The sequence below is a fragment of the Ailuropoda melanoleuca genome, chromosome 2 (genome assembly GCF_002007445.2).
Source record: "Ailuropoda melanoleuca isolate Jingjing chromosome 2, ASM200744v2, whole genome shotgun sequence".
NCBI lineage: Eukaryota > Metazoa > Chordata > Mammalia > Carnivora > Ursidae > Ailuropoda > Ailuropoda melanoleuca.
The window spans coordinates 119961572-119987959 of record NC_048219.1 but is presented as its reverse complement, the minus strand read 5'-3'; the positions used below and the strand labels follow the sequence as shown (position 1 = coordinate 119987959).

General features: G+C 34.8%; 1 protein-coding gene across 7 annotated transcripts in view; it reads right to left on the bottom strand.

The window, feature by feature from the left end:
• MBD5 (methyl-CpG binding domain protein 5) overlaps positions 1-26388 on the bottom strand; it is a 448730-nt gene that overhangs the window by 133381 nt on the left and 288961 nt on the right. For all 7 annotated transcript variants that reach the window (XM_034654544.1, XM_034654540.1, XM_034654547.1 and 4 more), the window contains one exon: positions 16743-16864. The gene's annotated coding sequence lies outside the window, so the exon portion shown is untranslated. The remainder of the gene's footprint in view (positions 1-16742; positions 16865-26388) is intronic.

Genomic DNA, 26388 nt, shown 5'->3' with positions numbered 1-26388 from the left:
ATTCAATTTTCAATAACTGTCCTGTAATGCCCTTTGTAGCATTTTATATTTGTTTTTTTTTAAACCTATGGACCGTGATCCAATCCATTATCACACATTACATGTAGCTGTTAAAATCTCTTGTTTCCTTAAAAATGGAACCTTTCCCTGCCTTTCTTTGTCCTTTTGATCTTGACATTTTTCAAGAACACAGGCCAGTTATTTTGTTTAATGTTCCTCATTTTGAGTTTGTCCGATGTTTCCTCTTGATTAGCCTTAGATTATGCATCTTGGTGGTAATACTATAGAGGCAATGCTTTTTCCTTTTCAAGTACATCATATCAGGAAACACATGAAATGTTAGTTTAATCCAATATTGGTGGTTTTGATTATGCTTGTTAATGTGATGTCCAACCCAGTTTCCCCACTGTCAAATTACCAAATTTCCTTTATAATTAAAAAAGTAATTTGTGTGGAGTGCCTGGGTGGCTCAGTCGTTAAGCGTCTGCCTTCTGCTCAGGGTGTGATCCCAGAGTCCTGGGATCAAGCCCCGCATCAGGCTCCTGCGCTGGGAGCCTGCTTCTTCCTCTCCCACTCCCCTTGCTTGTATTCCCTCTCTCGCTGGCTGTCCTTCTCTCTGTCAAATAAATAAATAAAATCTTAAAAAAAAGTAATTTGTGGGAAAATATTTTGAAACTATTTTATATAAAATTTTACCCACTAATTTTAGCATGTGTTGATGATTTCTAACTCCATTATCCCTTATATTAGTTGGCATAAGGAAGAGCTTTCTCTTCTCTCTCATTTCTTTATTCACTTATATTAGTATGGGCTGATGAATTCTTATTTTATCGAAGGTGTTATAATTCATTATTATCATTATTTATTTTGATGTTCAAATTGTCCCAGATTTGGCCAGTGAGAGTTTCTTCAAGCCGACTCCTACTCCAAATATTTATGCAAGTATATTTTCCTTTAAAAACTCCCACATTTCACTCTATCCCTAAGGAAATAAAATAGTCTTCCATCAGTTTTTTTTTCCACAGCAGAAAGTTACTATAATGTCAAATTAAAAAATGTTCTAGAAGAACATGCTAAGGATATGATACTGATGATTACTAAATTAAGTGATGAAAACAACTGTGTCCCTATTTTGGAAAAGCTCTTTCTTCTTTTGCTATTTTTTCCTCAGAGTTGTAATGTGTGCAATTTTTTTTAAAGTAAAAAATAATATTTGCATGATTTCAGAGTATTTCATCTAGAAACCCTAAAAACTAACACTACATAACAACTTTAAAAATCTTTAAAAACACTTTACCCCAAATATTCTAAAACATACACATATTATTTTTAATTAATTAAAAAGATCTAAATAAATGTAGAGTTGTTATAATGCTGCAACCTAAGACATTTTTCAAGTAACATTGGTCTTTCAAAAGCACACAGTTGGTTATAAATGTGCATCTTCTTTTTCTTTCTTTTTTTTATAAAGATTTTATTTATTTATTTGACAGAGAGAGAGAGAGCGCGCATGTGTGCGCACACAAGCAAGGGAAGGGGCAAAGGGAGAGGGAGAAGCAGCCTCCCCACTGAGCCAGGAGGGAGCCCAATGTGGGGCTGGATCCCAGGACACTGGGATCATGACCTGAGCTGAAGCCCCTTCTTTTTCTTTTAAGGGTTAAAAATGTAAATAGAGAATTTGAAATCATTGACAGTAACATCTCAGAATTACAAGGAAGTCTGAAACATATTCAGTCCTGTACTTCCCAAACTATGCTCTGAGGATCACTTAATACACATGGTATAGACATAGGGTAACACAGAAACCTTTAATACTATATTCATCTTTTGGAAATTCACAATACACATTAATGTTGGGTATGAAAACTTGCTTAACTTTGTTTAATCCAGAATTCCCCAAATTTCAGCATGGAAGTTAGAATTTTTTTAGAAGTTCACCCTTAATATCTAGCTGGGCAATGGTGACATTCTCATTTTTTCAGAAAAGAGCTATCTTTTATAATGTCTAATATATAGCAGATCCAGAACAGAATGCAATTCTCCTGGCCACTAGCAGTTTTGTTGTTACAACATACTGCTTCCTGTATTAACATAAGATCGCTTCTAGATCTTTTCAGTTGGAATCCTTTACCAAGAATTAGTAAGAGCAGAAGATGCTTATTATAAAACATGCTTTGAAGCTCTTATTAATGTCTAGTCACTGCTGTCCAAAATACAGGATCAGTGGTTCTGTGTTGTGGAGTCTAGCTTCTATGACTTAACATATTGTGATCTTTAAAAATAAGTAGCTATGGTATTTTCCTACTTGTCTGACTATATAAATAATGTGAGCCCTTCTTGTGTCAAAGACTGGATCCCACGCAAGGGTGCAATAGCTATATTGGTAAATACTATACAAAGTCATTCATTCACTCAAGCATATACTCTCCCTTTCAAAAATGGTTTTGCAACCATTTGGCTTCCTGAAACATAAACTAACTAAACAGGATAGTTAGTTCCCCAAACTGGTGTCCTGAAGAACACAGCTCCAAATGGTGGAATTTGATAGGATGCAAAATAGTGTCAAAGTCAAACAAGCTTGGGAAATGTTGGGTTTACAGAACTTTTTCCCTCCAGTACTACTCAGAAAGTTTTATATAATAAAGGGCATTGTGAATTTTCAAGAGAGAAAAATATGAAGAATGTGTGTGGGTGTGCGTGCATGATTTTAATTCCCCCAATTTACTTGACAACTGATATTTTCTCCCCCCTTCATGATAAAGCTTTTAGAAGATTGTTGTATGAAATACCAGTTTGGGAAACACTGATTTGATTAATAAGGAAAAACAAAATCATCTAGGAACTGGAGACAAATCAGAGCTAGGTTTACTGTTCAGTTACAGTAAGTTTCTAGACTTGATAAGTCTCTCATGCGAACTCCCCCAAAAATGCCTTAATATCTCTGCCCACACTTTCTGTTCAGAGAACTGCTTCTGGGCCACTCTCTTATATCTGTTTATTGTTTGTCTCTTGCATCTCATTTTGCTCAGCTTCTGCCTCACTTAGCTGCAGCCCTTACACATTCTTGTCTCTCCCTGTACATGAGATTTGATTCTCAGCACTAGGTTTCCAGGTTATGACTTTAGACGCCTTAATATGGAATCTGGCCATCTGCCCTGGTACTTTGTAGTTCTCCCTGGCTATAGAAAAAAAAAAAAAAAACCTACGAGCTAGTTTGGCAAGCAAATCTTTTTATCATCAAGAGGACAAACAAAACTACATGGTTGATCCTTAGCGCATCTTTGCTTTAATTTTATTAGGTGAGAATTGTGACGTAATCTGTTATTTCTTCTACTTTATAATATTTTTGCAATGAGGAAAGAGAAAACAAATGAGATTCTCACAATATATATTGGACTCTTTATTTGAAAGTCAGTCACCCGTGTACACGCTTTAACTCATTCAGAGCTTTCCTTTCAGGGTTTTATTTTTTATGCAGAAGTATTAAAGGGTGAACTAGCTTTCTACACTGGGAGAATATGGCTTCCTGAATGTAAAAGCTGACTTTTTGGAAGAGATGCTCTACAACAAATTGACAGATGATAAAATCTACTTCTCCTGATGAATATAATTTCATAATGCAGTCTCTGGATACTATTTTATTTTTCTAATAATTTAACAGAGTTTACCCAAAATTAGGAAATGAAAACTAATTTAGCCTTATTGGGGTTAGATTTCAAAATTAGCAGATTACTACACTAGGTAAATAATGGGGAGAAATCCATAATGAGTCATATCTAACATGATCTAACATTTAAAAATGAACAATGATTATGTGTGCATTTTTAACTGGAATGTAAAAGCATTATGTTTTATTATTTGAATCTTTTTAAACAATATTTTAATGCCAGCTTAAAAATTTATTGTGCAGACTTTCAGATACCTTTTAAAATACAAGCAATGTTAAGGAGTGTGCATCCTATAATTCTAGCATGTGGAACCAGAATGTTTCTGAGGTTTCACAGTAAACATCAGCAATGCAGCACACTCTACCTCGATTTTCAATATCTAGGTCACATGGACCACTTTGAATACTGTGAATAGGAAAAAAAAAACAAGCAGGAAGATTTCTGTAGTGCCACTAAGAAATCATAACAACATTCAAATTATGAAAAAAAAGTAACATGGATTTTAAAATAATAATTCCTAGACAAAATAGAAAATAGTGCCTTAAAATGAATTTCTGATCTGTTATGTAAACTGAATAAAACCTTTAAGGAGTGTTATTTACTTAATAAAATATCTTTTGTTTTTACTGCTCCCTCGGATGTGTGTGTGTGTGTGCACAATGAATAGTCAGGAACGGAGAAGAAGAAAATACTGAAAATATATTTATTGTTAATCAAAAAGCACATGCAATTTAGGGAAAAATCCTGCAGTAGTTAGCAGTAGTCAGAAACTATAGGTTCCATTTACAATAAAGGCAAATAAGTATGATAATGATATCTGAAATTACAATCTTTATTTATATGAAAGAGACATAGAAGATTGACAATATATTTTAATTATGAAAAATGCACAGTGGCTTTGTAATTTTTCTTATCCATAAACATATAGTTGCATATATTTAGAGCCTAGAATTGTCTTTACTGTAGTTTTTATTATTTTCCTTGAAATCTACTGTATTTATTAGGTTATGAATTTAAAAATTTCCCTTGCCCCTTCCCCAAGTTATTACATGAAAAACAGGAAGTAAATGTTTCTCAGTAAAATGAGAGACTCTAATAATCTATAATAAAGCTCTGCTACCATTTATAATTTTTATACATGTATAGTTCTTTTTAAGAGTGACAGAAATGAAAGCAACTTGACTGAGTGCATTTTTCTTAATCTATTGAATAACACCAGAGGGAAATCACACATGCATCGGCACAACAATTAAGATGGGAAACACTGAAAAATTACATTTAAATTACTAGGATATATAGAGATAGAACTTTGATAAAGAGATTATTCATATTATAAAGACTTGGCTACAATCAATGTATATTATTTAACAACACTAAAGCTTGCAAGTACACAAAGGAGCTCCTTCAGACTGCATGCAAGAAAGCAGGAAAAACACCTTATACATATAGCATACCATTAGTTGGCAGCAGTTCTCTTTAAGGCACCAAAATTTTCATACAGATACACATTAGGGGATTTGGATTAGAAAATGTACTCTATTTATGGTGATATTTTAGAGGTGGTTAAAAAATGGGTCCATACTCTTTATATGAAAAACCCACAGTGAACATCACACTCAATGGGGAAAAACTGAAAGCTTTTCCCCTAAAGTCAAGAAAAAGACAAGGATGTTCACTCTCACCACTTCTATTCCTCACTGTATTGAAGTCCTAGCCTCAGCAATCAGACAACAAAAAGAAATAAAAGGTATCCAAATTAGCAAGGAAGAAGTAAACTTTCACTATTTGCAAATGACATGATACTATGTAGAAAAAACCCTAAACACTCCACCAAAAAACTAATTGATAAGTGAATGCAGTGAAGTCTCAGGATACAAAATCAATGTACACGAATCTGTTGCATTTCTATATACTAATAATGAAACAGCAGAAAGAGAAATTAAGAAAATAATCCCCTTTACAGTTACACCAAAAATAATAAAGTACCTAGGAATAAATTTAACCAAAGGGGTGACAGACCTGTACTCTGAAAACTATAAAATATTGATGAAAGAAAGTGAAGAAAACACAAAGAAATGGAAAGACCTTCAATGCTCACTGATTGAAAGAATAAATATTGTTAAAATGTGCACAATGCCCAAAGCAATGTACAGATTTAGTGCAATCCCTATCAAAATACCAATAGCATCTTTCACACACCTAGAACAAGCTATCCTAAAATTTGTATGGAACCACAAAAAAACCCTGAATAGTCAAAGCAATCCTGAAAAAGAAAAGCTGGAGGTATCACAACCCCAGATTTCAAGTTATATTAAAAAGCTCTAGTAATCAAAACAGTATGGTACTGGCACAAAAATAGACACATAAATCAATAGAACAGAACAGAAAATCCAGAAATAAACCCACAGTTATATGGCCAATTAATCAACAAAGCAGGAAAGAATATCCAGTGGGAAAAAGACAGTCTCTTCAATAAATAGTGTTGGGAGAACTGGGCAGCTACATGCAGAAGAATGAAACTGAACCACCTTTCTTACACCATATGCAGAAATGAACTCAAAATGGATTAAAGACTTCACTGTGAGACCTGAAACCATAAAAATCCTAGAAGACAGTGTAGGCAATAATCTCTCTGGCATAAGCTGTAACAACATTTTTTTAGATATATCTCCTGAGGCAAGGGAAATGCAAGCAAAATAAATTATTGGGACTACATCAAAATCAAAAGCTTCTGCACAGCGAAGGAAACAATCAACAAAACCAAAAGGTATCCTACTGAATGGGAGAAGATATCTGCAAATGACATATCTGAAAAAGGGTTACTAATCAAAATATATAAAGAACTTATACAATTCAACACCAAAAAAACCAAATAATCCAATTAAAAAATGGGCTGAAGACATGAACAATATTTCTCCAAAGAAGACATCCACATGGCCAACAGACACAAGAAAAGATACTCAACATCACTCATCATCAGGGAAATGCAAATCAAAACTAGAAGGAGATATCACCTCACACCTGTTGAATGGCTAAAATAAAAAATACAAACAACAAGTGTTGGCTAGGATGTGGAGAAGGAACATTCTTAAACTGCTGGTGGGAATGAAAACTGGCACAGCCACTGAGAAGACAATATGGAGGCTCCTCAAGAAGTTAAAAATAGAACTATCCTATGATCCAGTAATTGCACCACTGGGTATCTATTCACAAAATATAAAAACACTAATTCAGAGGGATACATGCACCCCTATGTTTATAGCAGCATTATTTACAATAGCCAAATTATGAAAGCAGCCCAAGTTTCCACTGATAGATGAATGCATAAAGGAGATGTGAAATTTATGTATATATATATAACTCAGCCATAAAAAGAAAGAAATTTTGCCATTTGCAACAACATGGATGGAACTAGAGAACATAATGCTAACTGCAATGAAGTCAGAGAAAGACAAATACCATTTGATTTCTCTCCCATGTGGAATTTAACAAATGAAACAAGCAAAAGAAAAAAAGAGAGAGAGAGAGAGAGAGAGAGAGAGACAAACCAAGAAACAGACTCTTACCTATAGAGAACAAACTGATGGTTCCCAAGAGGGGGTGGGTGGGTGGGGGGATGGGTGAAATAGGTGCTAGGGATTAATGAGTACACTTGTGATGAGCACCCGGTGATGTACGGAGTGTCATACACCTGAAACTAATATAACTAATTAAACTAATATAACTAATTAACTCAAGTGGCATTAAAGTTTATTTTCATCCTCATAGTTGTCAATTTTACTGCAAATAAAAGATTATAAGCTTCTAGAAGTTAAACGTTGGTTAAGACTAATTTAGTGCTATTCTATGCAAAATCACATTTACATTCAATGATATGAGATGGGATGGTCTGAAGTGATAGATGGAAAGCACTGCTAGAGTAGAGATTTGATTATTTCTGAAGGAAGTCATTTCTGTTTTGGCCTGGAAAATAGTATGCTATATAGATATATATATGTAATTTGTTAATATATCTTGTAATATAATAATACATATATTTTGCTTTTATAGGAGAAAGTATTTAATTGTTTCTAGGTGATTATATTTTATTAAATATTAACCCATTTATTTATATCTAAGAATGTGCTATTTACTTAGTATTTTAATAATATATCTTTTGCTAAGTGTAATAAGAATAACAAATAATTAAATCAGGAAACCCTAGTCTGTTAGTTGATGCTGCTATAATTTATTTAAACTCCAGCTAGAGTGGATCTTTTTAAAATGACATTTGATTTGGTCATTTCTCTGATTAGAAATTTGCAAGGACTTCCAAAGACAGTAAGTAGACCATACATGTTTTTACTTCTTTTAAGACCTATGAAAATAATAGTACAGGAATAAAAAATAAATAACACCACAATGGATGGGCCATTGACAGATGAGAAATTCCAAAAAAATTAATGTGAGCTAGAAAACAGAGAAAAACTGTAGCCTTGGCACACAAGAAACCACAGCCTGGTAGACAAGGAGCGGCAAAAGCTAAGATAGGACCCGTGGGTCTGTAGAATCTCAGGGAGAATCAGAGGGTGAATCTCACAGATGCCTGGTAAGAGGACAGTGAGAGCAGGAGGGAGAGGTGGGGCTGAAAATGGAGATTAACTGAATGTTTGTATAAGGAACAGTTGGCATCCATATCCACTGAAGGAAGGCATTCTTTTTTTTTTTTTTTAAGGTTTCTATTTATTTATTTGACAGAGAGAGAGAGCGCAAGCGAGTGCACAAGCAGGGGGAATGGCAGGCAAAGCAGGCAGAGGGAGAAGCAGATTCCCTGCTGAGCAGGGAGCCTGATGTGGGGCTCCATTCCAGGACCCTGAGATCATGACCTGATCTGAAGGGAGACCTTTAACCCACTGAGCCACCCAGGCGCCCCTGACGGAAGGCATTCCTAAAGCAACAATCAAAGGGTTCTTCTTGGAGGAAATCAATCCCAGAGCAAAGAATAGCTTTAGAATCTGGCATTTATGGGATGCCCCACTGCAAAGGCTAGTTCCCTGGCCTAATCACCCTAAACACCTGAAATTAGGAAAAGCTGTCTTTGTATGTAAAACACCTAATCAGCTGTTTATTGTCTGACTGTTAAATATGAATCTTTAACCAAGAATTGCCAGGTATTAAAAAAAAAAAGCTTCCTGTGTAAAAGAGAAATAAAAATAAGCAAACAGAAAACAAAAGATGAACTGGAGGAAATAGGTAATTTAGTAAAAAAAGGAACTTTAAGAAGACCTCTAGCTAGTATCCTCAGGGACAGTGGGCAGACATCATATCTGCAAAATAATAATAATGACAATAATTATAATAGTAGTGATAATAGCAAATATGTATAATGCTTACTCTATTCCATATTTTGTTCTCAGTGTTTTAGGTTTATCAACTCATTTAATCCTCAGAACTCTGAGACAGGCATACTATCATTATCTCCATTTCAGGTTAGGACAGAGACACAGAACTTAAAATTGCTCAAGATCATAGAGGTAAGTGTGGGAGACTGGGATTCAAACTCAGTCTGGCTCCGGAATCTGTGTACTTAATTACCACCCTTTTCAACTTAAATTAAACAAAAACCCGAGAAAAAATGAAAGGCTCTTGGAAAATAAAAACAAAATTTTGTATTTATACCCTCCCACGGATCTCTTTTTAGGAATGGAGAGCACTGAATGGATAGATTGAAAAAGAAAGTATCATAGAAAAGAGGAGACATTAGATGTTTAGCCATGTGGTCCTTCATAGAATAACAAGTTACAGAAGGAAAGAAGAAGAAAAAATAAAGAAGAAAAGGGTAGAAATTACTAAAGAAATAATACAAGATAATTTTCAAGGAATGAAACTCCTCAGATGAAAATGCTCGCTGAATTCAACAGAAAAATATGAACAGAAAAAAGTTTACCCCAAGACACATCATCAGGAATTGAAAAGCACCAAGAAAAACAAAGATGGTTCCCAAAAGTTGCCAAGCAAAAAAATGATGAGCTGCGTCTCAGGCTGGTGTTGAATTTTAGAAGACTGTGGACCATCATTTTCCAAGTTTGGAGAGAAAATTATTTGTGCTCTAGTATTCCAGAGAAACTAGAATTCAGATGGAAGCAGTTTTTAAAAAGGCTGCAAAAGCTTCTCTTCAGCATATTCTTTAAAGGTGGTGCCTTTCCTACAAACTTTAACACAATGACTGTTAAGACTTTTATAAAAAGGAGTGAGTAGAAGTGGCACAAAATGCCAGTTTTTAGACAGTGTCTCATGTGAAGAAGGCAGTCAAAACATGGCACCTTCTAATGTGTTTTCTCCCTCTCCAATACGATGCACACACACCCATCTCTCCCCTTTCCTCCCACTGGGGCCCTGCCCCCAGACCTGCACTTTATGATGTTAGAACATGAATATATCTCTAGTGAGAACAAAATAAAAAAACATTTTAAACATATGAAAACTAAAAAAAAAATTTGTCATCCAAATATTTTTTTCATAGAAAGCTGCTGAGGGACATGCTTTATTAAAGGTGGATGTACACTAAAAAAGAGAAAAATGTAGGTTGTCTGTTGTAGTGCCAATGAAAAGACAGGAAAGGGAAGCCCAAGAAGGACAGCTGTGCAGCCAGAGGATGTAAGGCTCCAGAAGAGCAGTTCCCAGGGAAAAGGACAAAAAAAGAGAGAGACCGCCAGAGTGTTTTATATAATGGCAAGTTGGAGGGAACTGGGAATATGATAAAGAAAAAATAATGAAAAAAAAAAACAAAAAAGGATATTAGAAATTTTTAGAAAACTGAAAAATTCCATCAGTAAGGACATACACCAAAGAAGTCTATTTGGGACTACAACCAGTCATTAATTGAAATGATTCTGTACCAGGTACTGTTTAAACTGTCGAGAATATGGTGAGGGGGAAAACAACAAACAAAAAATAAAAAAAAAAATAAAGTAGATGATAACCCTTGGTCTTCTTGACGCTACAGTCAAGAATGGGGAAAGTGTCAATAACTTCAAAAATTAAGTGAAATAAAATATATAATTTGTATTAACAATAGTTGCTGTGGAGAAAAACATAAGGAAAATACAGTGAGAATCCCAGGGAGGGGAGTTGCTTTTCCAGTAAGATGGCCAGGAATGGCCCTACTGAGCAGCTGCCACTTGGGTTGCGTATTTATGGAAGGAGGGATCAGGCAATGCATCTGGGTGAATGGAGGTTCCAGGTGGAGGAAGCAGCAAAGGCAAAAGGTCTTTTCACACAATAACGTACTTAATTATGGTTATAAAGTAGATGTAAATGGCATCAGTTTTAGAAATGCGAAAATGAAAGAAGGGAGGGCAGAACCATGGAGAAGGTGGGTGCGCTAATATCCTCATCTGACTAGAGGGGACAATCCCAAAGCTGAAGGTATTAGTTTATTATCTACAGTTACAACAACAAAACCAAACATAAAAATGAAACTAACCGAAGAATGATAGAGAAAAGGTAGAGGTAGAGTGAGTGAGTGAGTATATAATGCTTCTTTTATTTATGTGTATGTTAATATATGATGCCTAAAAGTGATAAATAAAAAAATCTGAGGTGAAAGCAAATTACTTTAATCTGAATAAATGAAGATATCAGAAGGAAAAGTAGAAAGAGAAGTGAGGCTTAAGTGGGAGAAGTTGGATTACAGAACTGATTTTAACCATATGCTTGATTTGATTTACACACACACACACCCACACACACCCCTTTTGGAAGCTTCCATTACTCTTAGGATAAATACCAAAATCCTAAACAAGGCCTACAGGGCCCTTCCTGTCTCAGCAGCTTCACCTCATGCCCCCTCCCCCGCACTCTCTGCCCTAGTCACACCTCCATTCAGTTTTCTGAGCAAGCAAGGACCTCTCAGCTTCTGTCTAAGCTATTCCTTTCATCTGAAATGTTTCTGGCCCAATATCCCACACTCCTGGATTGACTTATTCATTAGGACCAGTAGGCACAAGTGCTTAGGGCCCACAATACTCTTAGGGGTCCACGAAAATGTTTTCTTTCAAAATAAGAAAAACAACACTTTTAGGTCAAAGAAAATATTTTAATATACCATATTAACATATTTATCTCCATACCATTATAATAGCAAAATACAATTTTTAATATTTCTTACGGAGGAAGGGGCCCATAAAAGCAAAAGTGTCTACTTAAGTTGTTAAAATAACATCCACAACTCTTTTAAATGTATTTATATAATAGACAATAAAAGGGAGGGAATTAAGAAAACAAAATATTTACCTAATTCACCCAGTATATGGAACACTACTATACCATAGTATTAATACCAAGTTCATAGTGTGGTCCCTGAATCTCGCATTCCCCAGTTCTACTGACCTTGTGACTCCTACTCATCCCTCAGATCTCAGCTAAATTGTCCCTTCTTCAGGTGAGTAAGGGACAGGTGGGGCTAGGTAGGAAGAGACAGGTAAGGGGGCTACGTGATCAGGCTCACAGAAATCCCAGAAATGCTGAGGCATAAGGAAACCAGAGATAAGGGAACAAATTAGACCACCCTGCCCTGGGCATTAGAGGTGGGGTCTTTCTATGGCAGTTACATTGTGACCACAAGGAATAAACAGACCCAAAGAAGAAGTAAGCCATTAAAGATGTTATCACCAGTCCTTACTCGAACCAAGACATCACAAGAATGATAAGGCCACAAGCTCCCTGGTCAGCTCTAAATAAAAGATTGTCAGTGGAGACCCACATTGGCAACATCATCAGGACCCCTCTCATTCCTGAGAGCTTTTTCTCTGTATCCTTGCTTAATAAAACTATTGCTTTACTAACTTTCCTTTGTCCTCCAGATTCATTCTTCGACTCTGAGAGACAGGAACCTCACTCTCCTGCTTCACAGGGACTCTGCCTTATTCTCCCAGACAATATGAGGTTCTGATACATGTTCTCCCATCACCTTGTAATATGGAAATGATATAAATAATTGTGTAAATTTGCATTTAATGAAATCAGGAACTGCATTTACCTCATTTAGCACTATATCCCCAGCATAAAACCTTGTATGCAGTGATGTGAGTCCCTGAAGGACTCAGAATTTTCTACTGTGGCTCTCTCAAACCCTTGTTCAGTTTTCTGATCCTAGATTTACTACTATTTAATCTCTTATTGACTGTTTCTTCATTTTAAAAATGGGAATAATAATGGGAGTTATGAGTTAGAACGAGAATAGTACTTGACAAACAGTAAAGCCTATTTAAAGCCTAGCTTTAAAAAAACCCAAAAAAACCCTAGCTATTCTTCATTAGATTATTACTACTACAATACTATTTTTTATTACTATTATCATCATCATTATTATACCATATACTGGATGAACTAGGAAAATATTTTGTTTTATTAGTTTCCTCCCTTTTACTATCTATTATGTAAATATGTTTAAAAGAGTGTGGATGCCATCTTAACAACTTAAGTCCCAAGTTTTCAGGAAAATGTTAGAGCAAATAGCTATAAAGAAAGAAGAGAACTGAAGTTTTGGCTACTGAAAATACATAATTATCCATGAATTCAAGACACCAGGGCTTTCAAAATATCCATACCCACCAATTCATAATTTTACATGATAAGATCAGTCTAGAAGAAAATTTTTAGCAAAGAATAGTAAATCAGAATTCTCTCAAACATAAATTTCTATGAAAATCTAATAAAAATGAGAGGAAGAATTTATTATCTTAAAAAAAAATCTCACCTATCTCCCTTAAATAGATACTCTACAGAGTTGAACACAATTTTCAATAGTGGTATTACTTTCTTGGAGTTACAATTTTTTATACATAATTCCTTCTACCGCTAAATAAAAATACATACCCCAAAGCAGTAAAAATATAGTAAAGCAACAGTAACTGAAAAGTCTACCAAAGGTTTTCATTTTAGCAAACATTTATCTTACCATCTAAGCTTCAGACTCTTGAGATGACCCTTGGGATAAAATGACAGACTTAGGTTTGATTCCCACTGGCATTTCAAACAGTACTGCACAACCTGCGGACCATTTTTTAAGGATAAATGACTGGCTAGGAGTGCCACAGTCCTGAGGCTTTGCCTGGGGCCTATAATCTCACCTGATCATTATTCACAACCCCCCAGAAAAGCCTACAGCTAAAATTGTGATTGCTATTTAGGACTAAACTTGCAAATTCAATTTTGAAAATCCTTTCTTCTTTCATGATTTCATTTTTTTTTGTTTTATTCATGTGCACTTTCAGAGATCAACTATAGCAAGCATTAAAACCTAGAGCCAATAGTCCATCTGTTTTGAATGTTGCTTTCTTTACCAATTTATTTAAAAAAAAGCTGTTTTAATAGTAAAAATGCCTAAGGACTACATTGCATAATACATGCACCTAAAAATGTAAAGTCCTTATTTAAAGGGGATATGAAAAGCAGTGATAATGGAGAAGAGTTCTGTAAATTTAGAATTTTGTAATACAGTTCTCCTAAGCCATTTTTTAATTTGAAAAACCAAAATGTTTTTTATAAATGCAAAAATGAATTGAGGGATGCAACAGTCTCTGAAAATCAGGGAATTAGCTAGAGTCAAATCATACCACAAATTTCTTTAGTTAGATCTTTCACTTTTTTTTTTACTTAGGTTGTAAAAAATATTTCTTGCTATCTATTCTGACAAAATGTTCCACTCTTGCTTTATTTCTAGGATTGACCACTGCAACCCTCTCTCTGTTCTTCCAGTAATTCTGTTTTAGTTGATAGTGACCTCTAATTTCTTACTGATTTTAACACTTAAGAGTCTCTTCTCTAAAGAACAGCAATTAAAAATGAGGGTTATATGTCTCAGACTGCTTGGATTAGAGTCAGATTCCTTATCTCTATAAAGGGGATAATAATAATTGTTACCTCAAAGTACATTGTGAGGATAAGTGGACTTAGGGTATTTAGTAGATTGTCTGGTACATAGTAAGTACTCAATAAATGTCATTGTTAATGAAATTTTTTAGAACCTTTTCTTTACTTCATAAAGGTCTTCTGAGGAAACGGAAAAAAATTTGTGTGACTAGACAAAGTTGAGTTAAACTCTCTGCTCTTTTGTTTTCTCATTCATAAAATGAAATAATCTGACAATATTAATCTAAAGGTCTTTCTTAACTATAAAAACTTATATAATTTTACTTAGCTATAGCTAAGGTTCAGACTTTTTTTCCTTCTCTGTTTTTAATGTGTACTGACAATTCTGTTTCTAGTTGAGACTAACTTGCTTTTTGTACTCTTCTTTGAATAAGAACCCCATGTGATGATAGTCTATACTCCTACTGGCCTTAGTAGTCATGGGGTATTTTTCTAATTGCTTATGATGAAGTAGTACATTCATTATCAAACCCCACAGAAGACCCTAAGAAGGTATTGCTTCCTTTTGAATTGATGCCTTAAAAGTGAATCAGACACTAATTATATATAATATATAAAAATCTATGTTCTGTCTAATCCAAGGATTTTTAAAAAACTTGTTATGTTTCGAGAGGCATAGGTAAAGTTTTACTCAAAACTGCTATTTTTCATGGCAAAAATGAAGCATATAAAATTAAAGCAAAACATATCAAAACATTAAAAAATGAAAAAATAAGAGAACATAATTGTATCACAGGTGATTTATAGTGTTAACATCCTTAATATGATTCTGGATCCTTATCAATAAAGAAAAAACATCAAAGACCCCCAAGAAAAATCTGGAATGGGGCATAAGTGAGATAGATGGACAAATAAAAATATACAAGGATATACATCTCACTAATAATTAAAATTAGAATGCCATATACTTTTCTCATTTCAGATTTATTTAAAAACAAAGATAGTAAATACCAATGACAAAACTACAGAGAAAGTGGCACTCTGATACACTGTTGGTAGAAATGCAAATTGGAAGAGCCTTTCCATGTATTTCCCCTTTGATCTACCAATTCCATTTTTAAGAATATACTATAAGCCATCATTTTCCAAAGCGTTCAGTGGTATGTTGACATGTTCTGATGTTATTTTGTGTGTGTGTATATATAAAAGTCTAAACTTAATTTTAAATGTAAATGTATACAATGGCATTTAAAAACTTTTCTTTTCCTTTTTTAAATAAACTTTCTTTTTCAGAGAAGGTTTAGGCTCCCAGCAAAATGGACTGGAAAGTACAGCAATTTCCCATATTTGCTCCCTTCCCCCATACATGTACAACTTCACCAACTATCAACATCCTGCAGACAGATGCTATTTTAAGAAAGGATTCTATAGTCAAATATGTTTGATTACTAAGACCATTGTATATGACTATACATTGGTATTCTCCAAGGTGGAGATTAATTGATCTGGTTCTTTATGTTATAGGCCATGGAACCCTTTTATCAGATTGCACACTTAGGAGCTAAGGCTGTGCAACACTTACTTTTGGAAACTGTCCTAAAAAAATCATTAGACACAAGTACAAAGATGTATGTAAGAGAATGTTCACTGAAATCATGCTTCACACAGGAAAAAAAAAACTGGAAAGATCTCATATACTAAATAATTGGAAAGTGGTTACATAATTTATGTTATATACTTAAACTGGAATATTATATAACCATTAATAATGGAAATGCAGATATTTACAGACATGAAAAATACTGCAATAAACTGCTAAGTAAAAGAAGCAACCTAGCCAAAGAGCATTTATAATCTATTGTTCCTAATTCTAATCATAATAATTACATAGATATGTATATTATGCATTATATACAAATATATCAATAAATTCAGAAAGACAACAAAATATAGAGTAGTTAGTTATCACAGGGTGGTAGGATTACTATACTTTTCTGTATTGTCTTATCTTTTTTTTTTTTTTTTACAATGAACATCTATTAATTTTACAATTGAAATATTTTTTAAAGGCTATGTGTTCATATGTCTTAACTGTTTCGGGACATCTGGCATTTTATTCTATAGGTATCAGATGCTTTTCATATTTAATAAAAATTAAGTTCACAGTCAAGAAAACTATAATTATATAAAGAATTCATAGAGAGAAAACACAACTCCTACCTTCTGGAGAGAAACTGATAAAAACATAACAAGTGCTGTGAAAGCCAGCAGCGTAACGGAGGCAGTAAATCTCTAGATGCTCTGTGCCTTTACGAGTCCCTATAAGGGAGTACTTCTTCTCTCTGTAACAGAAATAACATAAACACACACATTTATTTAAAGGAGCAGCTAAAGGAAGAATCATCCTTAAGTATAGCTTGGAGCTATATAGGCTCCTGTTTTCAAGTGGGATCTCATAGGAAAACAGTTGGAAATATTGCCACCTACTTTCTGACCTTGGAAAAGTTACTTATTTTCTCCATACCTCAGTTTACTCATCTGTAAATGAGGATAATGATATTATTAACTATAAAGACTAATATTCATAAAGTACTCATAACAGTGCCAGATACTGTTGCTATATATGTGGTTTTTAAAAATAAAAAGTGGGATTGATTATGTTAATAGATACCCTTCACAGACCATGTTACTATCAGTGATATTTTACTTCTGTTACCATCTCAAGTAATTCTCATCTCGATCCTATGAGGTATTATTATTACTACTTGGCCCTCAGTTGTGCATGCCAGAAACTCAATTTTATCAGTTCCCTTAAACTGATACAAACTCATGAAAAACTGATCAATTTAAAAGGGAATATTTTTTTGTGTTTCCAAAATGATATCCATTGGATAAAATTCTATGTACTAATATCTGGTCTATTTAAGTACTGAGCCACTTAGACATTACCTGATTAGTATAAAATTAAAGCAAGGAGAATTGAAAACTTGTATTGGACCTTTAGCCATAGTAGTAAGATATGCTTTTCTGCTGTGTTACCAATTTCTTCTTACTCTTGATATGATACCTTGAGAAGGCACAGCATCACCAATGAAGTATTCTTGCCAAGAATATTTAACCTGAATCTAATAATAAAAAAAATTCAGAAATCTCAAGTAAGGGCCATCTTGCAAACATTGACCCAGACTTAAAAAATATCAATGACACAAAGAGGCTGGCAATTTTTCTAGATTAAAGGATATTAAATGGATATGATAATGGAATACAATGAATAGCCCTTAATTGGATCTTGGATTAGAGAAAAAAAAGACAGCTATAGTTACTGGACAATTGGGAAATCTAAAATGCAGACTCCAAAAATCTCTTATCAGTGAATAAATTTAAAATTAACTTAGACGGTTTGTACCTAGAGATAAAATTATTCATTTATGCATTTATATTCATCACAATTTATTAAATACCTATTCAGTGTGATAGGCCTGATGATAACAAAAATTCCTGGGAGTAACAAACCCTAAAACATAGACATGGCTTTGCCAAAGAGGTCAGGTGAAGAGTGCTGAGGACCTTTTTATTTAAGTCTGGCAAGTTAGCAAAATAGTTAAACTGTATCTGTTATATTTGAGACTCAGGCCCTCTTCTTACTGAAGTATTTTCCCTTCTAAGGGAAGGGAAAAATTAAGAATGTTGGAGCAGGTTGCTAGTGCTTCATGCACCCTTCAGTAAAGTCCTATAAGATAGCGCGGCACATCTGGAAGCAGAGAAGGGGAAAAAAAGACAGTTTTGCCAAAAGAGCTACTTTCTGTCTGTGCCTGAGAATCAGATAATCTGAAGCCTGGCAGGTTGACAAAGCCAAATTATAAGTGCTTTGTAATTATCTTTTACTTCTTTTTAATAGGCTATTTTCATGATGTAGAATTTGAAAGATACGAAGGGGCAATGAAAATTTCTCTTCCAGTCTTGCCCCCAGAGAAGACTGTTTTACCTCCTCAAAGGCAACCTCTGCTAACAGATTTCATGTATTCTTCCAGAAACGTATAATACATTGTGGTATCTACACTTGAGTTTACAGAAATGGAGCCGTTATACACACCGTTCTACACCTTGCTTTCTTCATAGTATGTTTTTTCAATTGATCATTCCAGTACCGTTGCTTTATTTTATATTATTATTATAAAGCTATACCATAAAAACTATAGACAAGAATACAAGAGGACATACAGATGTTTTCTCATGCAAAGGAAATAAGAAAATGGCCACCAGGAAGCAAAAAGCATTGAGGTATCTGAGTGTAGAGTACTGAAGACAATAACTAAGGAATGTACCTTGGAGGATTTGTCTGAAGACATCTTTGGATTCTAGGCATGCCAGTGTATTGTGACAGAGTATCTGAAAAGTTGCTGAAGCCTCTTCCACGAGAGGGGTGCAAAAGTGGCTAAGACTGAGCTGGCAGACACAAAGGAGAGTGGGGTTTGAAGAAACAGGGTGAAGAGAGCACGGTCCTTATAACTGGAGACCATGGCAAGAATCATGGCAGTAGATCCAGTATATGAAGTCCAGGGGCCAAGCAAGAGGAATTATGTCTTTGTGGATCCTGGCACATGGGCCAAAATGTCAAGGGTCAAGCAATAACTCAGTAGAGACAAGCAAGCAGAGAGGAGAGTATGGAAACCCACACTCAACCACTGATGCCAGGAGGATATAAGTCTCCCAAGGAACCTGGAGAAGAGTAGAAGGGATGGAGAGAATCTAATCTAAGGGGAAGAATCTTGGTTTAAAGCCTAAATTGACTCAGTTTTACTTTAGAAGTAACCAAGCAACTACCAGTTGGTAAGATTAATTTTTCCTTATCTGTGGAAATGGTGGTGGTGGGCGGTGCCAGGAAAAGGGGTTTGTGAGATAAGTCAATTTTTAAATATAGGCAAACTATATTTTACACATTTGAGATAAGCAACTGTAACATTTAAATCTACATAGCCATCTTATAGGGCTGTTACACAAATTCAATGAAATGGTTGTGTAAAAATGTACAACTAATAAATGGTGTGATTTTCTGGTTATGATTTTTGACAGTAACTTTCCTTTAACTTCTTCCCAAGTTCTGTGGCCCTTTATGCAGTCCTATAATGCCGATTTTATATACACATTAACTTCGAAAAAGTATTAGCTTTTTAAATGAATCCTGGTTTCAAATTCTACCTTTGTGGCCACTAGCTGTATAAATTTGAGGAAATATCTTAACTTCCCTGAGTCTTGGATCTTCAGTTATGAACCAGTATGACAGCATAGTAAATACAGTCACTAATACTGTAATAACATAGTATGATGAGCGCTCAGTAATGTATAGAATAGTCGAATCAATACATTGTACACCTGAAATTAGTATAACATTGTATGTTAATTATACTTCCATAAAAAATATATCCCTTCTCAATATTCTCAATACAAACCTATCCAATAAACAATAAGTATTTTCAAAAAAAAATGTGACAATCAAAAATTATTTTACATGTATGTATTAACTATAACACATTGTTTGGCCCATGGTTGGTGGACCTACCAATTTCTCTAAAGTTTAAACTGTGTTACCCAGTTTTTGATTTGGAAAGTTTGATCGTGTCGTATGTCCTTACTATACAAGACCGAGCTCTGTAAAATAAGACTCCTAGTTATTTTCAGGCTGATGGAGTAATAAACATTCCCACATACCATGAAGGAAGCAGGTCTCTGTCATAATAAAAGCATTTAAATATAAAATATAAACATAAACAGCAATCTTCTTAAATCCCTACCCTGAGACTGAGTATAGGGATTAGCTATAATTATTTCCCATTTCCTCTAAATGGAAATTGTCTTTTTATTTTTATTTATTTATTTATTTTTAAAGATTTTATTTATTTATTTGACAGAGACAGAGACAGCCAGCGAGAGAGGGAACACAAGCAGGGGGAGTGGGAGAGGAAGAAGCAGGCTCCCAGCAGAGGAGCCTGATGTGGCTCGATCCCATGGCGCCGGGATCACGCCCTGAGCCGAAGGCAGACGCTTAACCGCTGTGCCACCCAGGCGCCCCAGAAATTGTCTTTTTAAAGAAAGGTATTTATCTCAAATCTAACAAATGTTAAAAAGAAACTACTCAGTGGATAATAAAATCAACAATCAATATTGATTTCTGATTGAAGAGGTAGATTGGACATATACATTTAACTCCATTCCTTTTCAAAACCATACTAAAATACAATATTAACGTTTTTGTTAAAAAGCCTAAACCAAGGAAGAAAAGGAGAGTGAGAAATGAATGAATGTATGATAGTAACCAAAATTCGGAAGCTAGAAGACAGAAGGATGATAGCTAACTGACAGCTGATTCAAACAAGTTGAATCCTAAGCCAGCAGTAGGTAAAGCCGTGAAGCAATTTTACTTGCACTAGTTTCCAAAAAAACCTTGGGAATTGGTGGCACCTAAACTTCTGGAAGCAGGTTAAATAACAGCAAGCCTGGTTAGAAATCAATTTAAGAATTAATCTCTTGCATTCCCTCTCTACCATTCACAACTAGACAAGTACTCCTCCCTCTCTAATCCTGACACAAAACTAAATGTTTAGGGGCGCCTGGGTAGCGCAGTCGTTAAGCGTCTGCCTTCGGCTCAGGGCGTGATCCCGGCGTTATGGAATCGACCCCCACGTCAGGCTCCTCCGCTGGGAGCCTGCTTCTTCCTCTCCCACTCCCTTGCTGTGTTCCCTCTCTCGCTGGCTGTCTATATCTGTCACATAAATAAATAAATCTTAAAAAAAAAAACACTAAATGTTTATTCTTCGGAGTGTGTACAAGAGAAGATTCCCAAACTGGGAAATTTTGAAGACTTCTGGAGGGCAGAGTATTCTCCTGAAAACAGAATTCAATGAAGTTTTTTATGATAAATATTCTCAAGTCCTCTACTACTGGGTTTGCAGAATGCTAGTAGCCCATCATAAAGCCTCTAGGCAAGAGAGTGGAAGACTCCCCTTTGGTGAATATAACTGGAATAAAAAAAATGGGTGTTCAATGAAATCATACTGGGGGTTCCTGAACAAAACAGCATGTTCAGATCTAGGGAATTCACAGCTGTTAAGCTCCACTTCTGTGTTATCCTGGCATCCCCCTTTCTTACTATCTGAAATATGAACTGACAGCCAATGACTGCTAGACATCTGGGGAAAGCCCCTAATAGGAAAGATGGAACATGAAACAAACAAACAAACAAACAAAAAAACCAAGCAAACAAACAGAAAATAGAACTGTTCAGGAAAAAAGAATTTCAAAAACGTTATCTTTTTTTTAAAAAAGATTTTATTTATTCATTTGAGAGAGACAGAGAGAGCACAAGCAAGGGGAGAGGCAGAGGGAGAGGGAGAGGGAGAAGCAGACTCCCTGCTGAGCTGCGACCCCCCCCCAACGTGGGGCTTGATCCCAGGACCTGGAGATCATGACCTGAGCTGAAGGCAGATGCTTAACCATCTGAGCCACTCAGGTGCCCCTCAAAAGAAATTTTCTTTAAAGTGGTAAGAGAAGAACTGCATCCATGAAACAAAAACAGATTGCTTAAAAAAAAATTCAGGAAAATGAGAAAAGTTCTGCTGGGGAACAAAATTATGATAGAAATGGAAGGCTGGAAGACGCCCCTGCAAGTAAAGAGACTGAGAGAAAGAACATAGGAGAGAAAGGATAAGAAAATTAGAAAACCAATCTAAGGAGGTTCAACATCAAATAACAGAAAAAGAGAAAAGAAAACAGAAAAAAACATTATCTAAGAAATAACTCATGAAAATTTTCCTGAATTAAAGAACATGAATTTCTAGATTAAAAGGGCTCACTAGGTGCTTAGCCGAATTAATGAAAATAGGTCCCCTACAGGGCACATCATAACAAAATTTCAGAACTCTGCAACAAATAGAAAATCATAAACGTTTCCAGAAAGGAAAAATATATAAAACAGAAAGTAGAATGTCTTTCAGCTTTTCAACACTGGAAACTAAAAGACAATGGAGACAGACCATAAAAACTTTGAAAGAAAATAAATTCCAAACCAGAATTCTGTACTTAGCCACAATATCAATCAAATATCAGTAAAGCTGAAAGACATTTTCAGAGAGACAAGATCAAAGCTATTATAGATGTGCTCCACCTAAATGAGAGTAAATGAAGAAGGAAAAGACATTAAAAACAGGAATTTCAACTCGAAACAGAAACAAAAGAAACCCCAAGGTGATAATGAAAAGTAATCTGTGCTATGTGGGACAGAGGTTGTAGCTGAATCAGAAACAAGTATATAGGACCAAGCAAACGAAAAACAAGACAATTATTAATTTTAGGGAAAAGAGAGAATCAGAAACAAGATTGGTTCAGTCATAAATTAATTTTATATAGTTATAAAATGTGCTTATTTGAATGTTAAACATCAAAATCATGATAAAACTATATTGAGAAGATGATGCATTTGGATTTAACTCTACAGCTTCCATAGTGAGAAATTAATAGATTACATGCAAAGCTGAAAAAAATCAAGAAGTAGAAATAATCATATTATTTAGAGATATTCTTTTTCATAAAAATAAAAAGAAACAGCTAAAAATGAGCTGAAAATGATTGCTTCTGGGAATTAGAAAAATGGTGGAAGGTTTGCAGAGCACAGGACTGCTGCTGTTTTTTTCAAGTCTCAGAGGACTACTTGATTTTTTAAACCATGCCCATGTGTAATTTTGATAAATACAAAACCAAACAAAAAACAGCATAAGATTGCCATTAACAATGATCTGTAGAAACTTAGTAGGCATTTATAAATTCTTAAGTGTCCTCTAGATGAACTGTTTTATTATATAGCCTTACAGGGTAAGTTTCTGGGAAAAAAATGTTGAGGTACACAAACATCTGCTTTGGCAGCCAGCCCATGGTAGGCATCTAAACCATCGCTGCTTTAGCTGGCAACAATGAAAAACAATAACAGGCACTGTACAAGGCCCTAGACTTTCTAGGTTCTACCTCTTTTTTAGTTATATAATCTTGGACAGGATATTAAACCTCTTTTTGCTTAAGATTTCTTAAGTGTAAAATCCTTACTTCATAATATGTTGTGAGTGTTAATTGACACAGGAGCAGTGCTTAGCACAGAGCCTGAGACATAATGAACAGTTAATAAATGTTTGCTATTTTAATTTTAATTCCAAATTCCTAACTCTGGATTGTAAGGATCACATCCACTGTACCTCCTTCCACTCCCTTCCAGGGACTTTGGGACAATTTATCCCCCATGTATGTCTTGTTCATCTACCCCGCAGAGATCAGACTCAATTATTAGCCTAAAATCAATCATGTCTGGTCTACTTTGAAACATAGACTAGAAATAAATGTCATACCTGGAACGACCTCTCTTTTCTTATCCAAACTTCTTTCCCTTTCTTTTACAGCAGCTAGAAGCAGGATTGGTAGCCAGAAGACCTACGTTTGGGTAGGTTATTTAACCTTTCAGAGTATTGCTTTTCTCGCCTGTAAAGTGGATGTGAAAATACCTGATGTTTCGAAAGGACATTTGATGCTTGTCTCCCTACCACGTTTTCCTGCTACTTCTGGTAACTGTATCCTGATTTTCCCTTGGACAACTCACCCATTTTCCAGCTCTGGAGGAGGGTCTAACTGGCGAAGCGAGTCAGCAATAATTACCCTATCCCCTGTCCAGAGTTACGTGTTCAAGGATGAGCACTTAACCAAATGAGGACCAGTGACACTCAAAACTCTCAGTGTCACCAAGTGTGGAGCCGACACTGGAGCCAGTTCAGCTCCAAATTAGCCTAGCTGAAGACCATTCCATGCTATGAGCCAAAATATCCTGTTCTTGTCTAAGCCAGTGTGTGTGTGAGCGTGTGATGGGAGGGAGTGGGCAGAGAGGGAGAACGTTCTTCATTGCAACCAAATGAGTCCTAACTCCGACCTACTTTATAAGTATTATCTTCGCTATTTCTAGGATCAACCAAAATGATAAATAAATTAAAAATTTGGTAAACATAAAGCAGTATACAAATATTAACTGTTATTACCACAGTTTTTAATAACATAAGCCCAACTTCTTCACAAAGCAAACTCTGTCTTGCAATGGTCTTGCAAAAGATTTTCACAAAAACCAAAGTTCCCTATTTAAAGTCTGGATGTGTTGGATATTATTTGTGAATATATATTTCGTACAAAAACATAAGAATAGGCAATTGTTCAAATCATTCCAGGTCATGCATGTGACAGCAGCTCAGATGGCTTCCTTATTCATCAAACATAACTCCCAAATCTCTCTTTTACCCTTTGATATTTATGGTTGTATGCTCCATAAACCTGTGGGAATACCTTTGAAAATATGTATTCTGTAGTAGTTTCTTAAAACTGAATTTTATCAGATAATTAGTTAAGTCTGGAATACTTTATAATTGTTTTTATTATTTATTAAAAAACACTAATTAAAGGGAAATTGAAAAATGGTAACTATTTCCTATAAAAGCTGATTTTATTAACCTGTAAAATAAAATACTTTGAAGTCAGAGAAAAAATTGGAAGTAAATGGATATTTCAAATGAGCTCAAAGGCTTTATAAAGGCATTTATTTTCTTAAATAGATCTCTTCACGTCTATAGGATTAATTTGACTGGCAATTCTTTTCTTTCTGGCTAAAGCAAAAGTAAACTGTAGCCCAATTCCTGTTTCATTTCTCGAAACTGAATAGGTGCAGTTGAAATAAACGCTGTTTAAAGTATTTGCTCCATCTGATATGTCCTTGGTCTTGTTTCCAGATTAGGTTCCTTTACTTAAAGGATCAGTTTATCAGATAATGAGGGTGATTTTTGGTCTCACCCTCCATTATCATTACCTGATGACAACAATGAATATAATGATGAGAAAATCATGAGCGTGAATGTACACATTTTCTTATGAGGAAAAATATCTAATAAAAAATGAAAAAACTGAGCTATAATCGCATTTTTACAGAATTAAAATGATGAGGTAAGAATGATATTCTCTAGTTAAAAATAAGTTATAATATCAGTGTCACTGGTAAAAGTTTCTTACCAATTCCAAATAGTATTAGACTATTTATTAGTCAGAAGATAATAAAATGCTTAAATTCCAGTCAGTTAAACCAACCACTCTTCTTAATAAACCAGAGTGACAAATTGGGCCTATGAAGAGTCTGATATTTGAATAAATATACTTTAGATCAGTTTCGTCTTTCAAAATGGTTATTTTGGGAAGTTATAAGGCTAGCCCAGAAATTCTGGAATTGTTCGAAGTATTTTTGGAATTTCTGTTTTGTAATTGCTTTTACAATTAGCTTTGCACCACACAAGATCTCTTGTTGTTTTTAACCCAAAAAGGCATACATAACTTTTGACCCACTAAACTTAGTTGGAGATGACATTTATTTGGTTTCAGAATTCAGATGAAACTAGTGTGTATATTCAAAATAGTGTGTCACAGAACAAAAGCAATTCCATAAATATTTTGTGTGAAGGCAGTGCCCATGGAATAGATCGACGGTTTCAAAAAGTTCTACTGAGAAAGAGTCAAATAATAATCTAGATTTAAAAATTTTGTGTTTGTCACTTTCCCTACAATTAGATCTTAAATTAGGAATAAATTAGTCAACTATGCAGGCATAATCAGACTGTGCAATAAAGTTTTTTTTTTAAATGAGAAACTCCTGGAAATTAATTCAATTTAACAAACATTTATTGAATGTATTCTATGTATCCGTAGTAGTGCTAGGTACAATGGGAAATAAATAGAATACAAGGCCAGGTCCTCAAGGCACTTATAAGGTAATAGAAGAAGTCATGTACAATAACCACTACAA